The 22,903-nt window shown below is 35.1% G+C and overlaps 1 protein-coding gene and 1 long non-coding RNA gene across 2 annotated transcripts in view; both read right to left on the reverse strand.

Moving 5' to 3' along the window:
- CHSY3 (chondroitin sulfate synthase 3) overlaps window positions 1-22,903 on the reverse strand; it is a 277,797-nt gene that overhangs the window by 174,588 nt on the left and 80,306 nt on the right. The window lies entirely within an intron of this gene.
- Window positions 4,790-21,546, reverse strand: LOC116538762. The gene is made up of 3 exons (XR_004263778.1): window positions 21,535-21,546; window positions 20,058-20,068; window positions 4,790-7,587 (listed from the first exon to the last, which is right to left on the reverse strand). It is a non-coding gene; the product is annotated as an uncharacterized LOC116538762 (long non-coding RNA).

The following is a 22,903-nucleotide window of genomic DNA, read 5'->3' on the forward strand; positions in this document are numbered from 1 at the left end:
TAAGAGAAGAATATAAATGACTTGATGGAGCTGAAAAACACAGCACAAGAACGTCACAAAGCTTTCACAAAAGAAAGGATATCAGAGATTGAAGATCAACTCAATGAAATAAAAGGAGATGGCAAGATTAGAGAAAAAAGAGTGAAAATAAATGAAAAAAGCCTCCAAGAAATATGGGATTATGTGAAAACACCTAATCTATGTTTGATAGGTGTACCTGATCGTGACAGAGAGAATGAATCCAAGCCGGAAAATACTCTTCAGGATATTATCCTGAAGAACTTCCCCAACCTAGCAAATCTGGCCACCATTCAAGTACAGGAAATACAGAGAACACCACAAACATATTCCTCAAGAAGAGCAACCCCAAGGCACATAATCATCAGATCCACCAGGGTTGAAATGAAGGAAAAAATGTTAAGTGCAGCCAGAGAGAAAGGTCAGGTTACCCACAAAGTGAAACCCATCAGACTTATAGCGGATCTCTTGGCAGAAACCCTACAAGCCAGAAGAGAGCAGGGGCCAATATTCAACGTCCTTAAACAAAAGAACTTTCAACCTAGAATTTCATATCCAGCCAAATTAAACTTAATAAGTGAAGGAGAAATAAAATCCTTTATGGACAAGCAATTGCTGAGAGATGTCATCACCACGAGGCCTGACTTACGAAAGCTCATGAAAGAAGCATTAAACTTAGAAAGGAACAACATGTACCAGCCACTCCGAAAATGTACCAAATGGTAGAGACTATTGACACAATGAAGAAAATGTGTCAACTAACGGGCAAAACATCCAGCTAGCATCAAAATGGCAGGATCAAATTCACACATAATAATATTAACCCTAAATGTAAATTGGCTAAATGCCCCATCAAAAGACACAGACTGGCAAATTGGGTAAAAAGTCAAAACCCATTGGTGTTCTGTATTCAGGAAACCCATCTCACCTGTGAGGACACACAGAGGCTAAAAATAAAGGGATGGAGAAAGATTTATTAAGCAAAAAAAAGCAGGAGTTGCAATCCTAGACTCTGAAAAAATGGACTTTAAACCAACAAAGATCGAAAGAGACAAAGAAGGGCATTACATAATGGTAAAAGGATCAATGCAACAAGAAGAGCTAACGATCCTAAATATATACACACCCAATACAGGAGCACCCAACTACATAAAGCAAGTTCTTAATGACCTACAAAGAGACTTAGATTCCCACACAATACTAGTGGGAGACTTTAACACTCCACTGTCAAGATTAGAAAGATCAACGAGACAGAAAATTAACAAGGATATCCAGGACTTGAACTCAGATCTGGACCAAGCAGACCAAATAGACATCTTCAGAAATCTCCACCCCAAATCCATAGAATATACATTCTTCTCAGCACCAAATTGTACCTACTCCAAAACTGACCACATAATTGTAAGTAAATCACTCCTCAGCAAATGTAAAAGGACAGAAATCATAACAAACAGTCTTTCAGACCACAGGGAAATCAAATTAGAATTCAGGATTAAGAAACTAACTCAGAACTGCACAACTTCATGGAGATTGAACAACTGGATCCTGAACATCAACTGGATAAACAATGAAATGAAGGCAGAAATGAAGATGTTCTTTGAAACCAATGAGAATGAAGACACAATGTACCAGAATCTCTGGGACACATTTAAAGCAGTGTCTAGAGGAAAATTTATAGCAATAATTGCCCACATGAGAAGCGAGGAAAGATCTAAAATCAACACCCTATCATCAAAATTGAAAGAGCTAGAGGAGCAAGATCAAAAAACTCAAAAGCTAGCAGAAGAAAAGCCATAACTAAGATCAGAACAGAACTGAAGGAGATAGAGACACAAAAAAACTCTAAAAAAAATCAATAAATCCAGGAGCTGGTTTTTTTTGAAAAGATCAACAACATAGACCACGTGCCAGATTAATAAAAAAGAAAAGAGAGAAGAATCAAATAGATTCAATACAAAATGATAAAGGGGACATCACCACTGATTCCACAGAAATACAAACTATCATCAGGGATTACTACAAAAAACTGTATGCCCATAAACCAGTAAACCTGGAAGAAATGGATAAATTCCTAGAAACTCGCACCCTCCCAAGCCTAAACCAGGAAGAAGTTGAAACCTTGAATAGACCAATAACAAGTGCTGAAGTTGAGGCAGCAATTAATAGCCTACCAACCAAATAAAAGTCCAGGTTCAGATGGGTTCACAGCCGAATTCTACCAGGTGTAGAAGAGGTGCTGGTACCACTCCTTTTGAAACTATTCCAATCAATACAAAAAGAGGGAATCCTTCCCAAATCATTTAATGAGACCAACATGATCCTGATACCGAAACCTGCAGAGACTCAAGAAAAAAAGAAAACTTCAGGCCAATATCCATGATGAACATAGATGCAAAAATCTTTAATAAAATACTGGCAAACTGATGTCAACAGCACATCAAAAAGCTTATCCATCACCATCAGGAAGGCTTCAGAGCAGGGATGCAAGACTGTTTCCACATGTACAAGTCTATAAATGTAATCCACCACATAAACAGAACCAAAGACAAAAACCACACGATTATCTCAATAGATGCAGAAAATGCCTTTGACAAAAATCCAACAGCCCTTTATGCTAAAAACTCTCAATAAACTAGGTATTGACAAAACATATCTCAAAATAACAAAAGCTATTTACGACAAACCCACAGCCAATATCATACTGAATGGGCAAAAACTAGAAGCATTCCTTTTGAAATCTGGCACTAGACAAGGATGCCCTCTTTCACCACTCCTATTCAATATAGTATTGGAAATTCTAGCCAGAGCAATCAGGCAAGAAAAAGAAATAAAGGGTATTCAATTAGGAAAGAAGGAAGTCAAATTGTCTCCATTTGCAGATGACATGATTGTATATTTAGAAAACCCCATTGTCTCAGCCCAAAAGCTCCTGAAACTGATAAGCAACTTCAGCAAAGTCTCAGGATACAAAATCAATGTGCAGAAATCCCAAGAATTCCTAAACACCAATAACAGACTAACAGAGAGCCAAATCATGAGTGAACTCCTATTCACAATTGCTACAAAGAGAGTAAAATACCTAGGAATACAACTAACAAAGGATGTAAAGGACCTCTTCAAGGAAGACTACAAACTACTGCTCAATGAAATGAGAGGACACAAACAGATGGAGAAACATTCCATACTCATGGTTAGGAAGAATCAATGTCGTGAAAATGGCCATATTGCCCAAAGTAATTTAGATATTTAATGCTATCTCCATCAAGCTACCAAGACCATCTTTACAGAACTGGAAAAAAACACCTTAAACTTCATATGGAACCAAAAAAGAGCTCACATAGCCAAGACAATCCTAAGCAAAAATAACAAAACTGGAGGCATCACACTACCTGACTTCAAACTATACTACAAGCCTGCAGTAATCAAAACAGCATGGTACTAATACCAAAACAGAGATATAGACCAATGGAACATAACATAGGCCTTGGAGGCAACACCACACATCTACAACCATCTGATCTTTGAACAAACCTGACAAAAACAAGCAATGGGGAAGAGATTCTCTGTTTAATAAATGGTGTTGGTAAAACTTGCTAGCCATGTGCAGAGAGCAGAACTGGACCCCCTCCTGACACCTTACACTAAAATTAATTCCAGATGGATTAAAGACTTAAACATAAGACCTAACACCATAAAAACCCTAGAAGAAAACCTAGGCAAAACCATTCAGGACATAGGCGTAGGCAAGGACTTCATGACTAAAACACTAAAAGAATTGGCAACAAAAGTCAAAATCCACAAATGGGATCTAATTAAACTCCAGAGCTTCTGTACAGCAAAAGAAACAATCATTAGAGTTAGCAGGCAACCAACAGAATGGGAAAAAAAATTTTGCAATCTACTTATCTGACAAAGGGCTTATATCCAGAATCTACAAAGAACTAAAACCGATTTACAAGAAAAAAACAAACAAGCCCATTCAAAAGTGAATGAAGAATATGAACAGACACATTTCTAAAGAAGACATATATGAGGCCAACAAACATATGAAAAAATGCTCATCATTACTGGTCATTAGAGAAATGCAAATCAAAACCACATTGAGATACCATCTCAGGCCAGTTAGAATGGCGATCATTAAAAAATCTGGAGACAACAGATGCTGGAGAGGATGTGGAGAAATAGGAACACTTTTACACTGTTGGTGGGAGATTAGTTCAACCATTGTGGAAGACAGTGTGACGATTCCTCAAGGACCTAGAAATAGAAATTCTATCTGACCCAGCAATCCCATTACTGGGTATATACCCAAAGGATTATAAATCATCCTATTAAGACACATGCACATGCATGTTCATTGTGTCACTGTTTACAATAGCAAAGACCTAGAACCAACACAAATGCCCATGGATGATAGACTGGACAAGGAAAATGTGGCACATATACACCATGGAATACTATGCAGCCATAAAAAAGGATGAATTCATGTCCTATGTAGGGACATGAATGAATCTGGAAACCATCATTCTCAGCAAACTGACACAAGAACAGAAAATGAAACACCACATGTTCTCACTCATAGGTGGGTGTTGAACAATGAGAACACATGGACACAGGGAGGGGAGCATCACACACTGGGGTTTGTGGTGGGGGGGCAGGGGAGGCACAGCTGGGGGATGGGGAGGTTGGGGAGGGATAACATGGGGAGAAATGCCAGATAGGTGATGGGGGGATGGAGTCAACAAGCCACATTGCCGTGTATGTACCTATGCAACAATCCTGCATGATCTGCAAATGTACCCCAGAACCTAAAGTACAATAAAAAAAAATATGTAAGAGGACGTTAAATCCCTCACTATTTAAAAGTATTGGATAGAATCTTAGAACAGTACTTTGAGTATAACCCAATACATAACAACACGGTATAAGATTTTTTTTAATGTACAATACATTAAGAGACTAACTTGTTGAAAATTTCATTGTATTACTCAACATGTGGTCCAAGGATATACATCATGAATATCACCTAAGAGCTTTTGAGAAATGTAGAATCTCTGGCTCTACTCCAGAGCAACTAAACTCAGAATCTCCAGTTTAACAAGATTCCCAGGGAGTGCAGCATAATGTTTGACAGCCAACAATATCTTCCTTTCTTCAGGAAGTCAATTGATTTTCTTAGTCATCCAGCACACTGTAGGCTGGGTGCCTGTTCATACAGATTACATCTACATATGATTAGATACATTTTTTAGAGGGCCCAAGCACTGAAACTATATCCCCTTCCTATATGCAATTGAAAACAAATATATTAGGTTTTAAAAATGACATAGCTCTGATTCTTCCATTTGTAACTAATTTGATACCTTTCTTAAAAATATCATACTATTTCACAAGATATTGTTGAGGGTAACTACTTTTGCTGATGTGTTATTCCTATGCTCCCTTTGCCCCTTGAGTAATCCAATAACACATTCAGAAAATACAAAATTTTATTAATAGTTTATATATTCTGAGTTTCACCAATCAAAATATGTATCATAAATTCTTATTTTATAAGGCATTTTGAAACATATTTCCCCAACCCAGATCATCACAGTGCTCACCCCTCTGATTATCTGGTACAGCTGGTTCTTTTGCACTTGTGACTCACAGCTTAAAGACAGTCAGGAGCTACATAATACAAACACTTTAGCCTGACACTTCATCCTCATCTCTTAGTGCCACAGTACATCATCTATCCTCTCTCATACCAGGTTTGTCTCTTAGTATGTGCTAACATTCCAGGCACATTCTAAGCATTCCAGGCAAATTCCTAACTCTACAACTTTACCCAGACTTCTACTGCTTGGAACCTGTTCCTCCTTGTTTCTGTTGAAACAAGGTTGTATGAAAGTATAATCCAAGAAAGGGAAGTTCACTGACTACCCTCAGACCCCAATGACCCAAATACCCTTCTATATTCTGCAATACTTATTTAATTTGGCAAGACACATTATTAATTTGACACAAATTAGCATGGGCTTCCGTGGGTTTATCTTTTCATGTACAATTTGCCCAGCAGACTAAGCTCTATATCTTATGCCTCTGGGGTTCCCATTATAATTAGTAATGCTTTAAGCAGAAGCAATAAACATTTGTTATTGAAAGCATAATGAAGATAAATCAAAAAGGCATGAATTAATGTATTCTATAGCCAAATAAAACTTATTTACATATTATATGTCAATTACATTCCTCTTTCAATTGAATATTTCAGAGTGAATGACATTTAAAATCTGCAATTTAGAGTATCAGTGTGCTTAGGACAGAAAGTATTTATTATTGCCTCATAGCAGATCTGAATATAAAATATAAAGATCGTAATGATCTTATTTAAGTATTTTAATTTGAAATCTTACTGAAATCACCCATAGATTTAAAATGCATCTATAAAGAAACAAGCGATTCCTAAATATCATGGGTTTTTAAAACATCGTACTATCTTCAAACCATCAAAATGAATTTAAGCTGAAATTCAGTATTGTACTGAGTCATGTTTAGCAATGTATACTACACGGGTGAATTTTTTAAAATAACTTTTATTTTTATTTTACATAATAATATGACAGTTTTTTTTAAAGAATTTACTTTTAAAAATCTTAACTGATTTCTTATCTAAATGATAATAGGTTTTTTGGCCAAACTAAACTTTAAAATATCTCAGAAAACTTTAATATGTTGAGTTTAAATATGTGCTATTGAAATAGAATCCTCGAATTACATACTTTTAAGCATACTTACAAACCACCAGCTTTGGAAAATGTTTGAATAATATTCACTTAGTCCATCATTTTATTTGATACAATGATATAAAATGTATTTATGTAACAAAAATAGCAGCATTCAAAATAACACTGAGATTATCATCATAGCTGGTGAGAAGAAAAATTAATTAAAATATGCATAAGTATAATTATAAAGTGACAGGTCTATTCAAGACCTACCTCATTATTTTCCAGTCTTGTAAATATTATTTTTTATCCAGTCTCTTAAACAATATTTCATTCACTTGTGGACAATTTGTTTTTAAAATAATCTTTTATTAGAAACATGCAAATAATTCAGAGCCACCTCAACCCCTAAATATCAATTTTTAAAACTAATTTGGGATATCCTAATTAGTAACAAAATCAAATCTCACATTTTTGCCCCACTTTTTATCTTTCCTCATTCAGGAGATATTTTCAACAAATACAAACAGGACAAATAGGCAAATAACTGGGTAACTATTGCTTCTGTGGGTTTACATACTTTTTACTTTAGGCCACCATTAATAAAGACCAGGTTCCAACCAATATTTCTAACTCTAGATGGTTTAAAAATTTCAAAGTAAAAATAAATATATTACTTATACTTGAATATATAAAAATTCAAATGTTGAAAAACACAAGTTTATTTAAAGAAAGACATTGCATTATTCATTATTTGCCACTCAGCAGTCAACTGTATTTTGTGTGGTTCCGTTAAGAAAAGAACATGATTTCATTTAAGAAAAGTAGGTTGAATGGCCACTATATGGAGGATAAAAAACTTCCTTTCTGCATTTTAACTTTTCAAGAGTTATAGTATGAATACATTTTAAGAATTAAAATGTGAATATATTAAAGCAAGTTTAAAGCTAACATAAACCCTGAAATATATCTAATTTATTGAATGTTTCAGAACATATTCTAGCAATTTTAAATAAGTGAAGTTCTCAAAGGAAAAATACAAAATCAAAAAATGCATATCCTGTCAAACCAATTTTTAAATAAATATGTTATATAAAATATTGAGAACAATTCTAAAATACTTGATAAACGCTGATTCATGACATCACAAGGGTTGGATTTTTCCCAAAAAATATGAGGCACAAACAGGTTTTATGTACATCAAAGTAACCATTGAGATGTTTAAGGTGCATAAACCAACTTGGCAGTCATATACTTCAATGCCCTCATTACAGACAATTTCAAGAAAACTGGGCCACACTCAAATTGCCTATGGAGGAACTGTAAAATCTCTCTCTTCTTATTCATTGGGATAATTTTTCTGTTCCGCTTTCTTACTTTTGTTAATTAAGTAAATATTGCTTTACCCTATCTGGCTAACCCCTCTTTGCCTTGCCTCCGGAGCACATGAGCATGTGGCTTATACTAAAGACAGAATGCAAACAGAATCCTCCTTATATATTGTGCTTGGGAAGAACACAACACAGTCTTTCACTGAACCTAACTTGAGCCAATACAAGGTCCCTACAACAAGGCTTACGGTTAATTTTTTTCAAATTGGTTCACCATTTAGGTTGTATCAGATCCAAGTCGGAAAGAGCACACTGAACATAATAAACCCCAAAGGGAACTAAAACTGTTGTGCATTTGGGAGCCTTCTGTCCACCAAAAAGAAACAAAGATGTTAAATACCCTTTTTACATACCAGCAAATTCCATTACAACATGGCATTGCACCTCATGAAAAACTCATTACCTGAGGAATAATGCTTCCTACCACATTATGGTTTTGATAACAAGAACCTGAGCTGTCATGGATATTCCATCCAGAGCCCTAACAAATTAATTAGCAACAACACTATCACCAACATCAAAAAAAGGGCAAAGTTTCTGACAACAGGCATATCTGATCTGCAGCTGTTGAAGGACAGCTTAGAACAAATCAGTTTGAGTAGGAAAGTCACCTGAGAAGTCCTGATAACATTCATGTGCAAAACAACCCAAAGAAACTGGGACTGAACACAGGAAACTTTTTAAAACACAAAACAGAAATAGTAATCCAAAAACAAACAAGAACACATGTAAAGTCATTTGGGAGCACAGTTGGGTTAGAGGTGAGGCTATGTGACTTAAAATAAGCTACGCAGCCCCCCAGCCCCTCCAAAAAAGGGGAAAAAAATTAAGCTTAATACCTTTAATTATTTTTAAAAAATAATATTTGTTATATATTTAAGGTATACATGATGTTAGAAGATACATATACGATAAAACGGTTACTATAGTGGAACAAATTAACATAGCCATCATCTCAAATAGTTATCCATTTAAAAAAATATTTATGTCTCTAGACTCTACGTCTCTTTAGGATTTAATTTGCTCTTGATGACTCCTACATTGTAGTACTAGCATCAGAACTGCCTGAAAAATGACTCTAAGAGAACTGTGGTTGCCTGGGCAATAAGCTAGCCAGGATGGGGGCTGCCCATACAAGCACAGCTTCCTGTGGCTTCCTGGTATCTACAGAGGGAACTGTAATAGCCCATGGATTATAGGGCCTCCAAGTGCTGGGCAACTGGGGCACATCCAGAAAAGCTTTCAAACAGCTGGCATCCTAAACACAGGCAGCCTGGCACAAATCAGCCTGGGCCGGAAACACTTTAGCCAGGACATGGTTTTCTACAGGATGATAAGAGGATCTGGGGCAGCCATGCTTTCTCTTCTCTTTTTGATCCTGGGCTATGCAGGTTTTCCCAATAAAACCTATTCTTTAACTGTGTAGGCTTCATAGAATTTGTCCTGAGCCCTATGGCATAAAAGGTGGAAACCTAGATGATTCTCTCAAGGGATAACAGACAGAGACACAGAAGAAAGCCACCAGGCACCACCTTCATTTACAGGCAACAGAATTTCATTTTCTATTGCTAAATTAGTGAGTTAAAAAAAAGAAGACAGAACAAGGGCTTAGAGAGTAACTGTAAGTTACTATAAGCATTGGCTTATCATAAGCCAATATAAGGATTGGCTGACATATTAATTAGTATCTTAAAAGAAACTAGCCGGAATGTTAAGTAGCTGTCTCAGCTTCCCCAACTACCTTTTTGTTATACATGGGATTATGTTAGTGGGTTAAATTTCTGAATGTCAGTTACAGGAAAATAGATATTTGTATTCCCATAACCTAGATATACAGGAAACCATCAGCAAGGGCATGTTCAGAATAGGGGCCACCAATTTTCATGAGCATAAAGATCTTTAAAAAATAATGTTACTTATTTTTATGAAATAATTATGAATAGTTAAGACACAGGCTTATAAATTACTCTCTACATATTATCCTACCCCCTAACTAGAAATAACGACACATAAATTCTCACAGAATGCTCACTTAGTACTATTCTTATGGAATAAAGGCAAAGACATGAGGGGCTCTCCATGGGGTCCTGCTTATCTTGGTTTTCATCCCAGGCCCTTTACTAGATCCTGGTACCAGTCTGCCACAGGCACAAAGGAGCAATGCCTACTGTGTCCATGGTGATATCTCCATCATCTGGTAATTTCTTCAGCAGCCAACTTACTCAACTGTGGAGGAGGAGAAGAAGAAGAGTAGGAGGAAGAATAATTTTAAAATGAAAGAATTCCACCAAGCCTCTAATTCTAAAACTTTTTGAATCATGAATCATGACTGTTTCTTAGATAATCTTTTCTTTCCATTGAATATAAATTCAACCTCTAGGTAACCTGAGCATGAGAGGTGGAACCCTTTGCCTAAATTACTGAGCATGCACATAAAAAAGAAGACAGGCTGGCTGGTGCTGTGGCCTAGCTGGAAACACCAGCACATTGGGAGGTCAAGGCAGAGGGTGGCTTAAGCCCCGGAGTTCAAGACCAGCCTGGGCAACATAGTGAGATTTCATCTCTACAAAAAAAAAAAAAAGAAGAAGAAGAAGAAAATAAAAAAATTAGCCAGGTGTGGTGGCACACACTTGTCTTAGCTACTTGGGGAGCTCAGGTGGGAGGCTTGAGTCCAGGAGGCCCAGGCTGCAGTGAGGCATTGTGCCACTGCACTCCAGCCTGAGTGACAGAAAAAAAAAAGTGGGGGAAAGAAGGCAACAATGTACCTAGCTTCTACTACTGTCTGTAAAATAATCATCAACCTCTGGAGTTAGAGAGAGAGAGAGAACATGGAATCATAATTGGCAAGAGACTTAGCATGTATGAATACAAACCCATGTTAGAAGAATCTTTTAAACCATGAGGTAGATATTTTTTATAAAGTATGAATTTGTACTGACTTGACATTTAAAATCAGAGATACTTCTAATTATCAACTCTTCCATTGCAACAGTCAAATAAAAATCATATGCCCTCATTTTACCTTATTATTTGTACTTACTCCAGAAGGTGTTATTTTTATAGTGCAGCCTTTCAAAATTTTACAACAAAATCCTTAGATGATTTTTAACTTAGACAAGGAAAAGCATGCTTAGCATGTCCCCATCTTCCATAAAAAGCAACAGAAAGTAAAATATATATTACCCATAATCATCTATGAAAACTGTCTATTTGTCTAAGAAGTTATGAGTTCTTTAAATATGGTAATACTCCTCATAAAAAATACTTTTTACCACTGTTCAAAGTTAGCTGTTTCTAAGATATGCTGCAATTTATCATAAGTTTCTTGATAAGCAGGAGATTTTAGCTTTCTGAAAGACAATGGCTACTTCTAAGGGAAGAGAAAAGGGATGGAATCAGAAAAGAACAATAGGGCGTTTCTAGTATGCTCATGGTATCCTAATTTTTAACCTAGATGTTGTCACAAAGGTATCCACTTTATTACATTCTTTCTGCTGTCACATTATCTTGTAGTTACCCAATATTTAAATTAAAATATTATGTAGACATATGGTAGAGTTGAAATTTTGTTTTAAAGAAAATTCTTCTAAGTAAGGAAGGGAAATTACTCAAATGAGAGGAATAAATTCCCAAAGGCAGGAAAGCCTGGTGTGTTCAGGAAACGGAAAGAATTCCAGGGTAGCTGGGGCCATCTAAATGAGGAAGAGAACAGGACAAAATGAGACTACAGGGAAAAGAAGGGTCTGATAATGCAGAACGTTGGAAGATAAAATTCAGCACTGTCTCAACATTATTGCAGGGTGTTCATGGACTTTCTTCTCTAGTGCAATCAGTACATTTCTTAGGATGGAATACTTCACCACTACCATTATCATTAGCCAGATCTCTGGGATTTCCGTTCTTACCATAATACACACTATTGTGATTAATATGAGATGGAAAGTTTTTAGATATTTTAATTGACATAGTCCTCTCTGAGCCTCTTCTACATAACTGCAAATAAAAAGGGAGCAATGAAATAACATTGTTTTCAGTCATAGCAGGGTCTTCCTTTTTTCCTTCCAATTTTTATGAAAGGTTGGGTATATGTGTATGTAGAAATTATGTATATGATGACGAGACCGTCTCAACTTAAATTAAAAAAAAAAGGGGCCAGGCGCGGTGGCTCAAGCCTGTAATCCCAGCACTTTGGGAGGCCGAGGCGGGTGGATCACGAGGTCAAGAGATCGAGACCATCCTGGTCAACATGGTGAAACCCCGTCCCTACTAAAAATACAAAATATTAGCTGGGCATGGTGGCGCATGCCTGTAATCCCAGCTACTCAGGAGGCTGAGGCAGGAGAATTGCTTGAACCCAGGAGGCGGAGGTTGCGGTGAGCCGAGATCGCGCCATTGCACTCCAGCCTGGGTAACAAGAGTGAAACTCTGTCTCAAAAAAAAAAAAAAAAAAAAAAGATACATTATTCAACAATTAGTGTTGGGACAATTCGCTAGCCACACAGGGGGGAAAAATGGTGCTGGGGGAGGTGGGGAGAAGCAAGATCTGTATTTCACTCTTCCAAAAAAATAAATTCCAGATGGATCAGGGATTTAAATATTCTTAAAATATTGTAATATGTTAGAATAAATGGTACAATGTTTAACTTAATCTTGGAGTAGGAAATCCTTTCTGTATGTCAAAAAACACAGAAGGCTTAAAAAGGATTAATAAAAAAGGTTAATAACTATGTCTGCATTTTAAAAATCTTGCATAAAAAACATGGTAAAGTTAAAAGAAAAAGCCCAAACAACTAAATAAAAAAGGTAATTTTGCAACATATGGCACATAGAGAGTGAATTTCTGTACTGAATGAGATATTCCTACAAATCAGTAAGAAAAATCAAAAACATGGGCAACAAGAAAAATGGGCAAAAAGAAAAAATACACAGATTTGAAAGATCTTAACCCTTTTACTTAGTCAAAAAAATTGCAAGTTAAAACAATTTAAAAAGGACTCGCTATTTTTTACTAATCAGATTAATAAAATCTAAAAGTTTTATCATAAACAATATTCTGCATAGACTCTTCTCAGTAATATAAATTGAAGCAATCAATGTATATGAAAATTTGGCAAGATGTATTATCACTTACAAAGAATAAACCCTTTGATCCAGCATTTTACGTTAAGATTTTATCCTATAGATATATTTAAATATGTGTATAAAAAGTATTTACCATAATTATTATAGCATTGCTTTTAAATATCAAAACACAAAACAATCTTAATGCTCATTAGTAAATTAATTACTACAGTTAGAGATTTATATCCTCACAGTGAAACAGTATGCAGTAATTTTAATAAAATTAGTCAATTCCTCATATACGAATAAACAAGGAACTTAAAGATATATACTTTTACATGAGGAAAAGTAACCGAAGTGTTATAACCGTGAGCATAGAATTCATTTAACTATACACATACATATATGCTAGCATAAGAATGAAATATTTCTAAATATTTTACTGTTAAATTACTATATAGTTATTTCTAAGCTTGAAGTCAAAGGATCTGAGTTGGCATGGAGACTTACATATCACTGCACTGTGTTTTTTGTTTAATTTTTAAGAACTATACGCATGCATAGCTTTTTAAATTAAAAAATGAGCTTAAAAGAAGTTAAGGACTTGGTAGCATTGCTGATGTAACTTTATTGTCTGAGAGGAAAGAAGGTGGGTGTCATATTGGTCATATATATGGCATATATTGTCACATATTGGTTTTGACAAAGTGCAGAAAATGAACTAACCTGGTTTTACTTAACTTGTTTAAAAAAGTCATCCTCAAGAATAAAACAGAAGAGCTAGAGGTTTTTTGTTTTGTTTTGTTTTTTAATATCCTTTGAATCATCTGAGAAATATGTCCTTTGGTAGACTTCAATCATCAGAAGTTTCTGCAAAGTTGATCCAAAAAGGAGCAAGAAACGAACAAGTATTGACAGAAGACATAGTTATGAACTAAACACTGGCACTTTACATGGATTCACTCATTGGTTTGAAAAATACTTGTATAAATTCAGGAATTGTGTTTTGCACTAGGGAAACTGAAAATAAGTGAAAAAAATATATCTTCTTTTATTTAGAGTATGATGAGAAAGACACACAATTAGCAAGAATTAGATGAGGTTGTTACAAAGATGATAGATGCTACAAAGAAACAAAAATAATGCAAATGATGTAGGATTACATGTGTGTGTATATGTGTGTGGGACTATGTATTGAGGATGGCAAACCTCAGAATGGCTAGATGTTTGCCATAAAGATCATAAGCTATCCTTTGAAGCACCCAGTCTGATTTAGAAGCCCTTGTCCTCAAAAACTAGAGCACACAAAACTTACCTATGATACTCATCAGTAAAGAACTTGGCTGTGCATTTTTAAAACAAGTTCTTTCTGACAATGAATTAAGAAACCAAATCAAGAAATCCAGTACATTTGTTGGAAGATAGAAACTGTTTATGGCATTAAACAGTTTAAAATGCTGTTGAATGATGTAAAAGTAACACATACAAATAACTCCAGCATTCCAAGAAGCACAAATGCCACCATGCCCCACTGGTCTTCTTGTGCCATTTTTTGAGACATTCATATATGGTATATAAAATAATACAGTCCTTTAAAAGTTCTTATAAGCAAGTTATTCCATAAGCTCTAAAGGGACCACAATGCAATCAGGCTGTACTGGCTGGGTATATAGGTGAGAACAGCATTGAAAGTGAGGTTTCAAGGTGACCTAAAGTAATCATATGGACAGTAACAACAAAATTTCATCATAATAACAGCTGCTATTGTTAGGCACTTCCTAGACACAAAATAATTTTTACAAAAATGACTCTGAGAAGTATATTATTACCCCATTTTTAAGATGGAAAAAACTGAGTCTTAGGGAAGTTTACTAACTTCACAACAAAAATAAAGTGGTTGGCAAATGACAGAACCAGGCTTTGAAAGAAGATCTTTTTGGTTCTAAGCCCTATGCTCTATACCTAGAAATTGAAAGATGAAGAGAGAAGGAGACAGAGAGGGAGAGAGAGATGGACAATGGGAGATGGAGATGGGAGAGACAGATAAACGTTGGAGATTGGAGACAAGTGGGAGATGGGAAATGGGAGAGGGATAGGGAAAAAGAGAGAGGAAGACAGGGGGAACAAGATTAGAAAGGAAAGAATAACCTTAATGCACGTGCAATACTGAAGGAAAATTAAATGACAATATGGGTAAAGCATTTGCAACAGTGTTTTGAGTGCCAAACCACCAGAAAAAAAGTCTGTGATTCAAAGCACTCAAAACATTGAACTTAAAACAAACATGGAAAATACTGAACAAAAATTTATCTTACCAATTACAACTGTAATAATAGATATGTATGAGAATTTCAATCAAGAACTACTGCTTTAGGGCACAATTTGATATTATATGGCATGACTGAGGATTTGCAAGGAAATTGCCTCAAACAGACCAGCATGTTACTATTAGAAATGGTTCTTTTGAGCAAAACCTTAAGGCCAATCAGGCATTTAAAAACCAAAGCCACAAAATGTGACAACACTACTAATGGCCGCTCTTGCCATAAAGTACAGCATATGTATATATATATTTGATTATATATACACATATATACTTTTTACTATATATATACATATATATATATATATATATATATATATTATTATACTTTAAGTTCTGGGATACATGTACAGAACATGCAGGTTTTTTTACACAGGTATACATGTGCCAATGGTGATTTGCTGCACCCATCAACCCGTTATCTATATCAGGAATTTCTCCTAATGCTATCCCTCCCCTACCCCCTGAGTCCCTTACAGGCCCCAGTGTGTGATGTTCCACTCCCTGTATCCATGTGTTCTCATTGTTCAACTCTTATTATGAGTGAGAACATGCGGTGTTTGGTTTTCTGGTCCTGTGTCAGTTTGCTGAGAATGATGGTTTCCAGCTTCATCCATGTCCCTGAAAATGAACTCATCTTTTTTTTAATGGCTGTATAGTATTCCATGGTCTATATGTGCCAAATTTTCTTTATCAAGCCTATCATTGCTGGGCATTTGGGTTGGTTCCAAGTCTTTGCTATTGTGAACAGCGCCACAATAAACATATGTGAAGCACAGCATATATTGATGGGACAGGACTATCGGTAAAAATCCATCTCCTCTGCTCATAATACTTCTAACAACAGACATCAAGGTTGCTTTCCACCTTTACTGGAATGATATAAAAATAAATCCCATTTGAAAATCTAAAAATTTTAAGTACTGGAGAATGCCAATTTCTTCTGTCCTCTATCTTATCTGGTATTTGTAGTTTAATTCACATGCTTTGGTAATTAAAAAAGGCAATAATTCAATAGCATATGACTCCTAACTGAAAACTATGTATAAAATAAAATAAATTGTTATTAGAAAATAAAAACAAGTAGGGGACATACTCAGTCCTTCCAAAATATACTTTGGATTGATCAAGGTAATCATTAAGTTGGGATGCCAAAGTAATGTACCTCTAAATTCCAGTCAGATTTTAACTTACTTTTATTGTTGTTGTGACTGAAAGGTAAAGAAAGTGTGTGCCTTACCAAAAGTGTATAGCATGGTGAAAAAGATTGTTTGCAGGCTTTCAATTTCAGCAAGTTGTCTTACTGGGTCACATGGCTGATTTGAACTGCTGAAGAAGTTCCCAGAAAAAAAACTTCAAAGGCAAGCTACAAAACAACTTTAATTCATTAAAAAGTTCTTTCTTCATCTTTGATTGTCCCCAGTGCTTCTTGGACAGAAGCGAATGGAGAAACAAAGAACTGTTTGTATTATAGTATGAGCCTATCCATAAACTGTAAACAGAGAAACGGCATAACCACAGTGGAGCAATCTAGAGAGTTCTCAGAAGCAACTTCATGTTCTCTGAAATCTTTTTGGGACATCATTATTTGTTATATTTTTCTTTTTAATCTAAGGGAAAATGTATCTGCTTCCTTGATTCCCAATCTCAAACAAGAATCCTCTGCCTCTTCCTCTTCCACCTACTCTTTCTTCTCTTCTTCCTCTTTTCCCTACTCCTTTTCATTCCATGCTGTTATTAACCCATGGCTGTTTGCCAGTTACGTTACTTATAGAATTTGAAATTCATAATTGTAATAATTGCAGACACTGGTTAAGACTAGCTTTAGGAAAAACTTGGAAGCTTGTTAATCAGACCTCAACACCCTACATATTCTTTAGCTTTACTATTATACTCATCAAGGAGCAAACTCTTAAATATATCAGCACTACCACTGCTTTGTAAAAAGAGCAGATAATGTGGTGATGAAATTTCATACCTGAGATACCAAACATAAATAAATTAGTATAAAAGAGAGCTAGAAGTCCAGAAGTCATCCTGATGTCATCTTCACTCTCATTTTCCTCTGGAAACAATCCTCAAATCTTTTAATTTTAGCTCCCAAATTATTATTCAGAAGTGCAACTGGCATCATCTCTCATCAAGATTACTACTACAGAAACTTCTTAATTTGTTTCAAACTCCAGCATCATCTTCCTCCAATGAATTCCCCATCTTGCCACTAGGTCATTCTTTCTCAAGGGTAAATTCATTTATGCTATTCTTTAACTTAAATTCTTTAGTCACCATCCCAGGAATTATACAGATAACCTCCTCAGCCCCTTCTCATTTTACTCGCTTCTAATGATCTACTTGCTGTCTCCTTGTGATCTCTCACCTTGGTGCTATATTTGTCTAAAATGCATTTCCAGGCATCCTTAAACTTACTAACAATAACTTCTCCACTAGGTGTTAGCCTAGGTGTTACCTCCTTGGGAAAGCTGGGTTATGTGCTCTTCAGATTCACAACCCCTGGGGGTCCTTCTATGGTACATTTGTCAACCACAATGTCACCACCTTACTGCTTCTCTATTATCCTTATTTTACTACAAAATTCTTGATCCCTGGGACTAAGTTTTTTCATATTGTCACTCTCAGATTCTAACCTAGGGAAGGTATTCAATCTAACCTAGGGAAGGTATTCAACAAAGTATTGCTAAATGAATGAAATTATAAAAAGTTAACCAAGAAATAATTAAATATAAGTAAAATTTTCTACTATATAAGTGGATAGAATTTGATTGAATTCATCCAACTCTGATATAAATGCTACTGGGATAATATTTCTAGCATTGAGTCAAATATAACCAGACAAATATAACCAGTTAAGTTCTATAAAATAAAAATTTGTGTTTGTTAACATTTTACCTATCCATCCTCACAAATACACATTGCTTTATATTCAATTTCTGTATGTCCAGGAGGTAAACATACTTTCTAAATTCAATTATACTTATGGATGATTGACAGGTAAAAAGGCCACAGACTAGAAAGCAGGACACACACACACACACACACTCACTCACTCACACTCATACCACTTCAGCCCCATTCCTGATGCTTCCCAGCTGCTTGACTTAAAACAAATTATTAAGTGCCCTGAAACCTATCTTAAACCTATTTCATTTACATTCCTTTAAAAAAAATGTTTTAATCCTATCCCTTGATTAATTTAAGGGTTTGCTACTAGAAGTTTTTAGACATTCTTTTATAATTCTATATTTTTGTCAAAATTAGATTTGCAAACATACAGCGTTTTTAGCAAATTGAAGAATTCTATGTATACATATTAACTGAAAAAAGCTCAAAAGGGAATAAAATATTTAATAATTTTTAACTTGACTATATATTAAGCAATATTTTAGACCAGGGGTCAACAAATCTCAGCTTCTGGAATGTCTTTTTGGGTAAATAAAGATTTAGTGGAACATAGCTACATTAATTCATTTATGGATTACCTATATTGCTTGCATGGCACAATGCAGTTAAGTAGTATAGAGGTAGGACCTGGCATACAAAGTCTGAAATATTTACTATCTTTCCCATTACAAAATAAGATTCCTGAACCCTGCTCATTACATCACCAAAATAATATTAATACTATGAAGTGGGCATTATAATTATCACCATTTTATGAATGATAAACATTCATTCATAGGCATCAATAGGTTAAGTAATTTGCCCAACCTCAGAAAGTTCACAGGTGGCAGAGTTGGGACAAAGGCTGCAAACTGTGTTTTTAATCACCACTTGTTAAGCTAATTTAGCAGAAAGGAATTGCTATTGTCTAAATGTGCCCTTTGAAGTTCATATGTTGGAAACTTGATTCCCACTGCAGCAGTGTTGGAGAGTGGGGCTTAATGGAAAGTGTTAAGGCCTGGGAAGGCCCTCATAAATGGATTAATAACAAATCCATGGGAGTGGTATCCTTATAAAAGAACAGATGTGTTGCTTTCTCTCATCCTCTCTTTGCCTTTCCACTATGGATGACTCAGTAAGAAGGCTGTGAAGATGTAAGCCTCTTGATTTTGGAATTCCCAGCCTCCAGAACTGTCAGCCAATAAGTTTCAGTTTGTTATAAATTACCCCGTCTGTGGTATTCTGTTGTAGCAGCATAAACAAGCTAAGACACTAAGCAAAGAATACAAAATTTCTCACTGTGCACCTCCTTTCATTCTAGAGGCATTCCTTACTGGAATGCAGCTTTGTGAAGGCATATGCCAGCTATGAAGCAGTACAGAAAGTGTGCCAAGTTGCTCTTTGAGAAGGATTAATGGGCCACTCTGATGATGGTGGTACAGAAGTACAGGTTTTAAGGTCCTTCTCAGATTTAAATTCTATAGCATGAACTTATACTTCTAGAAAAATCACATTTTCTAAAATCTCATATATTGGTTAAAATAGTAAAAGTATTATAAAACATCAGAGAGTTTTCTCTTAAAAAGTCAGCAGCTTCAGATGGCTACATCTTTGACTTGATTAGCCCAATCATCTAATAAAAATTAACTGACTCACACAAATGACAGCTCTAATAGAATATTATTGCACAATATATTCATTGATTCATTCATTCAGAAATATTTATTGAGTGCCTACTATGTGCTAGGCTCTGTTTTAGGGAATCGGGATGTAGGAATGAACACAACTGCTAAGAACTTCTGATTAGATTTGTTTGTATGCTCTGAAGTGGAAGAGGTCAACCTTTAATATTATCAAAGAAAAGAATATGTCTAGAAGATACCATGACAGTGGGGCTTGATGACAGTCCTTACCACTGTCTGATTCTTTACCAGGGTTTATAAATAGATCCTGTTTCTGAAAAGGTATTTTGTAAGGAAGGTAGAAGAAAACGTTAATAACCTTTTAGATGAATGACTGGGGTATGCCTTTTATCAATAATGTTTTCATTCTTCATACTCATCACCTTAGTGATTAAACAGGATTAAAAGAATCTGAGAGATCTGGACTCACAGTAAAATGGCTCTGGTGCCATTACTCATCCAAATTCAGGGAACAATATGTCATTGTAAAGAGAGTACATTTCTCTGGGCCAGGAAAATAACCTGTATTTAACCCTGAGTACAAATGCCATTTTGAAGCAAATGTCCTTTTATGTCTCTAACTGTCCTATGCACTTATTTTATTGCATTTCTTGGTTCACTACACAAAAATACCTATAGATTATTTCAGCTATCTAAAAAAATTTAATACTTATAAATATCATGGCACATTGCAAGAATAAAAGAAAGATTTTAAGAATTATTTGAAATAGCCAGTCATAATATCATCTTTACGGTAAATCAAAAGAAATTACTTAAGAGCCACAACTGCAGCTAGAAAAATTAGAAACTTTCCCAACATATTTAGTATGAACAAAACAAAACAGTCCAAATGAAACATGCTTCTTCTCAAGATATTTATGCATATTTTTTTCTACTGGCCAGCTATTATTTTATTAAATTTATAGTCAAATAATAAAAGACAATATGCCATGTTACACATATGAGCAAGATAGGGAAATAAAACTTAACAATGTGATCTTCTTTTGAAAGGAACTAAAACAAACCTACAGAACAGCACCAAAGCTCTAGTATCTCTGAATGAGATCATATTAACCTATAAAAGTAACTTCTTTAAACATGAGTGATTTATATCTGTTAGAAATACATATATTTTAATTAAAAGATAATCTCCAAAAATATGCTTATAAAGAAATTCATACCATGAATTATGCAACATCTATTAATTACACAGAATGTGTCCTAAGTTCTAATTAGCTTTAAAAATCTCTTATAATAAAAACATTTTGTACCTAATTCATACAACAAGGATAACATCCAGCATTCTCTAGTACTGTACAGTTACTAGGATAAATTTTTCACATAGGTTTTGTACAGTGAGTCCTCTCTCATTTTCCAAATAGTTCTACCAATAACTTAACATTTAATCTTCTCCATATGGCCTAGAGAATTTTATTAAAAAGCTGATGAACACAATTCCTTTCACCACCAAGCTGAATTCTAGGGTAGTGATGAAATCTTTGTTTTCTGTGTTCTCTATTTTAATATTTTCATTTGGCTAACTAAATATCAAGGTCTAATATGGCCACTGAACTTTACAAAAAAAGGGACTTTAATAAAACCCAATTTTGGGTAATTTTAAAAATTATAAAATAAATAAAAATATTGCTATAATTTTTGATATCACTTTTCTAACTTTGCTCAATTTGTTTTTAGTCAAAGAAAAGTCATTAACAAAAAACTTGTGGCCCGACAAACTAGCTGATGCTTGTAATCCCAGTACTTTGGAGGCCAAAGCGGGCAGATTGTTTAAGCTTAAGAGTTCAAGACCATCTTGGAAAAGATGGTGAAACCCTGTCTCTACAAAAAATACAAAAATTAGCTGGGCATGGTGGTGCATGTCTGTTATCCCAGCTACTTCAGTGGCTAAGGCAGGAGAATTGCTTGAAACTGGGAGGTGGAGGCTGCAGTGAACCAAGATACACTGCTGTACTCCAGCCTGGGTGACAGAGTGTGATCCTGTCTCAAAAAAAAAAAAAAAGAAGAAAGCAAACTTTTCTGGTATGTTGAAAATGTTAATAACCTAATCATGCTGGTGTTTTTAAATGATTTAGGGATTGTTCCCTAAACCATTCTATGTGACCAGCATCATTCTGATAGCAATACTTGGCAGAAACATAATGAAAAAAGAAAACTTTAGGCCAATATCCCTGATGAATATATATGCAAAAATCCTCAACAAGTAATTGGGAATCAAATCCAGGGCACATTGCAAAGCTAATCTACTACATACAAGTAAGCTTCAGTCCTGGAATGCAAGGTTGGCTCAACATATGCAAATAAATAGTTGTGATTCATCGCATAAACAGAACTGAAACAAAAATCACATGATCATCTCAACAGATTCAGAAAAGGCTTTAGATAAAATATAATGTCCCTTCATGTTAAAAACCCTCAACAAACAAGGCACTGAAGGCACATACCTCAAAATGACAAGAGTGATTTATGACATAAATACAGCCAACAACACTGAATGGGTAAAAACTGAGAGCATTCCCATTTAGATCTGGAACAAGACAAGGATGCCCATTCTCATCACTCCTATTAAACACAGTACTGGAAGTCCAGAGCAATTAGGCAAAAGAAATAAATAAAAGTCATCCAAATAAGAAGAGGGGAAGTGAAAACATCTCTCTTCACAGATGACGATACTGTACTATACCTAGAAAATCCCATAGTTTCTCCCTAAAGGCTCTTGTATATGATAAACAACTTGAGCAAAGTTTCAAGATACAAACCCAATGTACAAAAATCAGTACCATTTCTATATATAAATAATGT

Source organism: Sapajus apella, unplaced genomic scaffold, assembly GCF_009761245.1.
Source record: "Sapajus apella isolate SASKATOON/1434 unplaced genomic scaffold, GSC_monkey_1.0 scaffold1, whole genome shotgun sequence".
In the NCBI taxonomy this organism is placed as follows: Eukaryota; Metazoa; Chordata; class Mammalia; order Primates; family Cebidae; genus Sapajus; species Sapajus apella.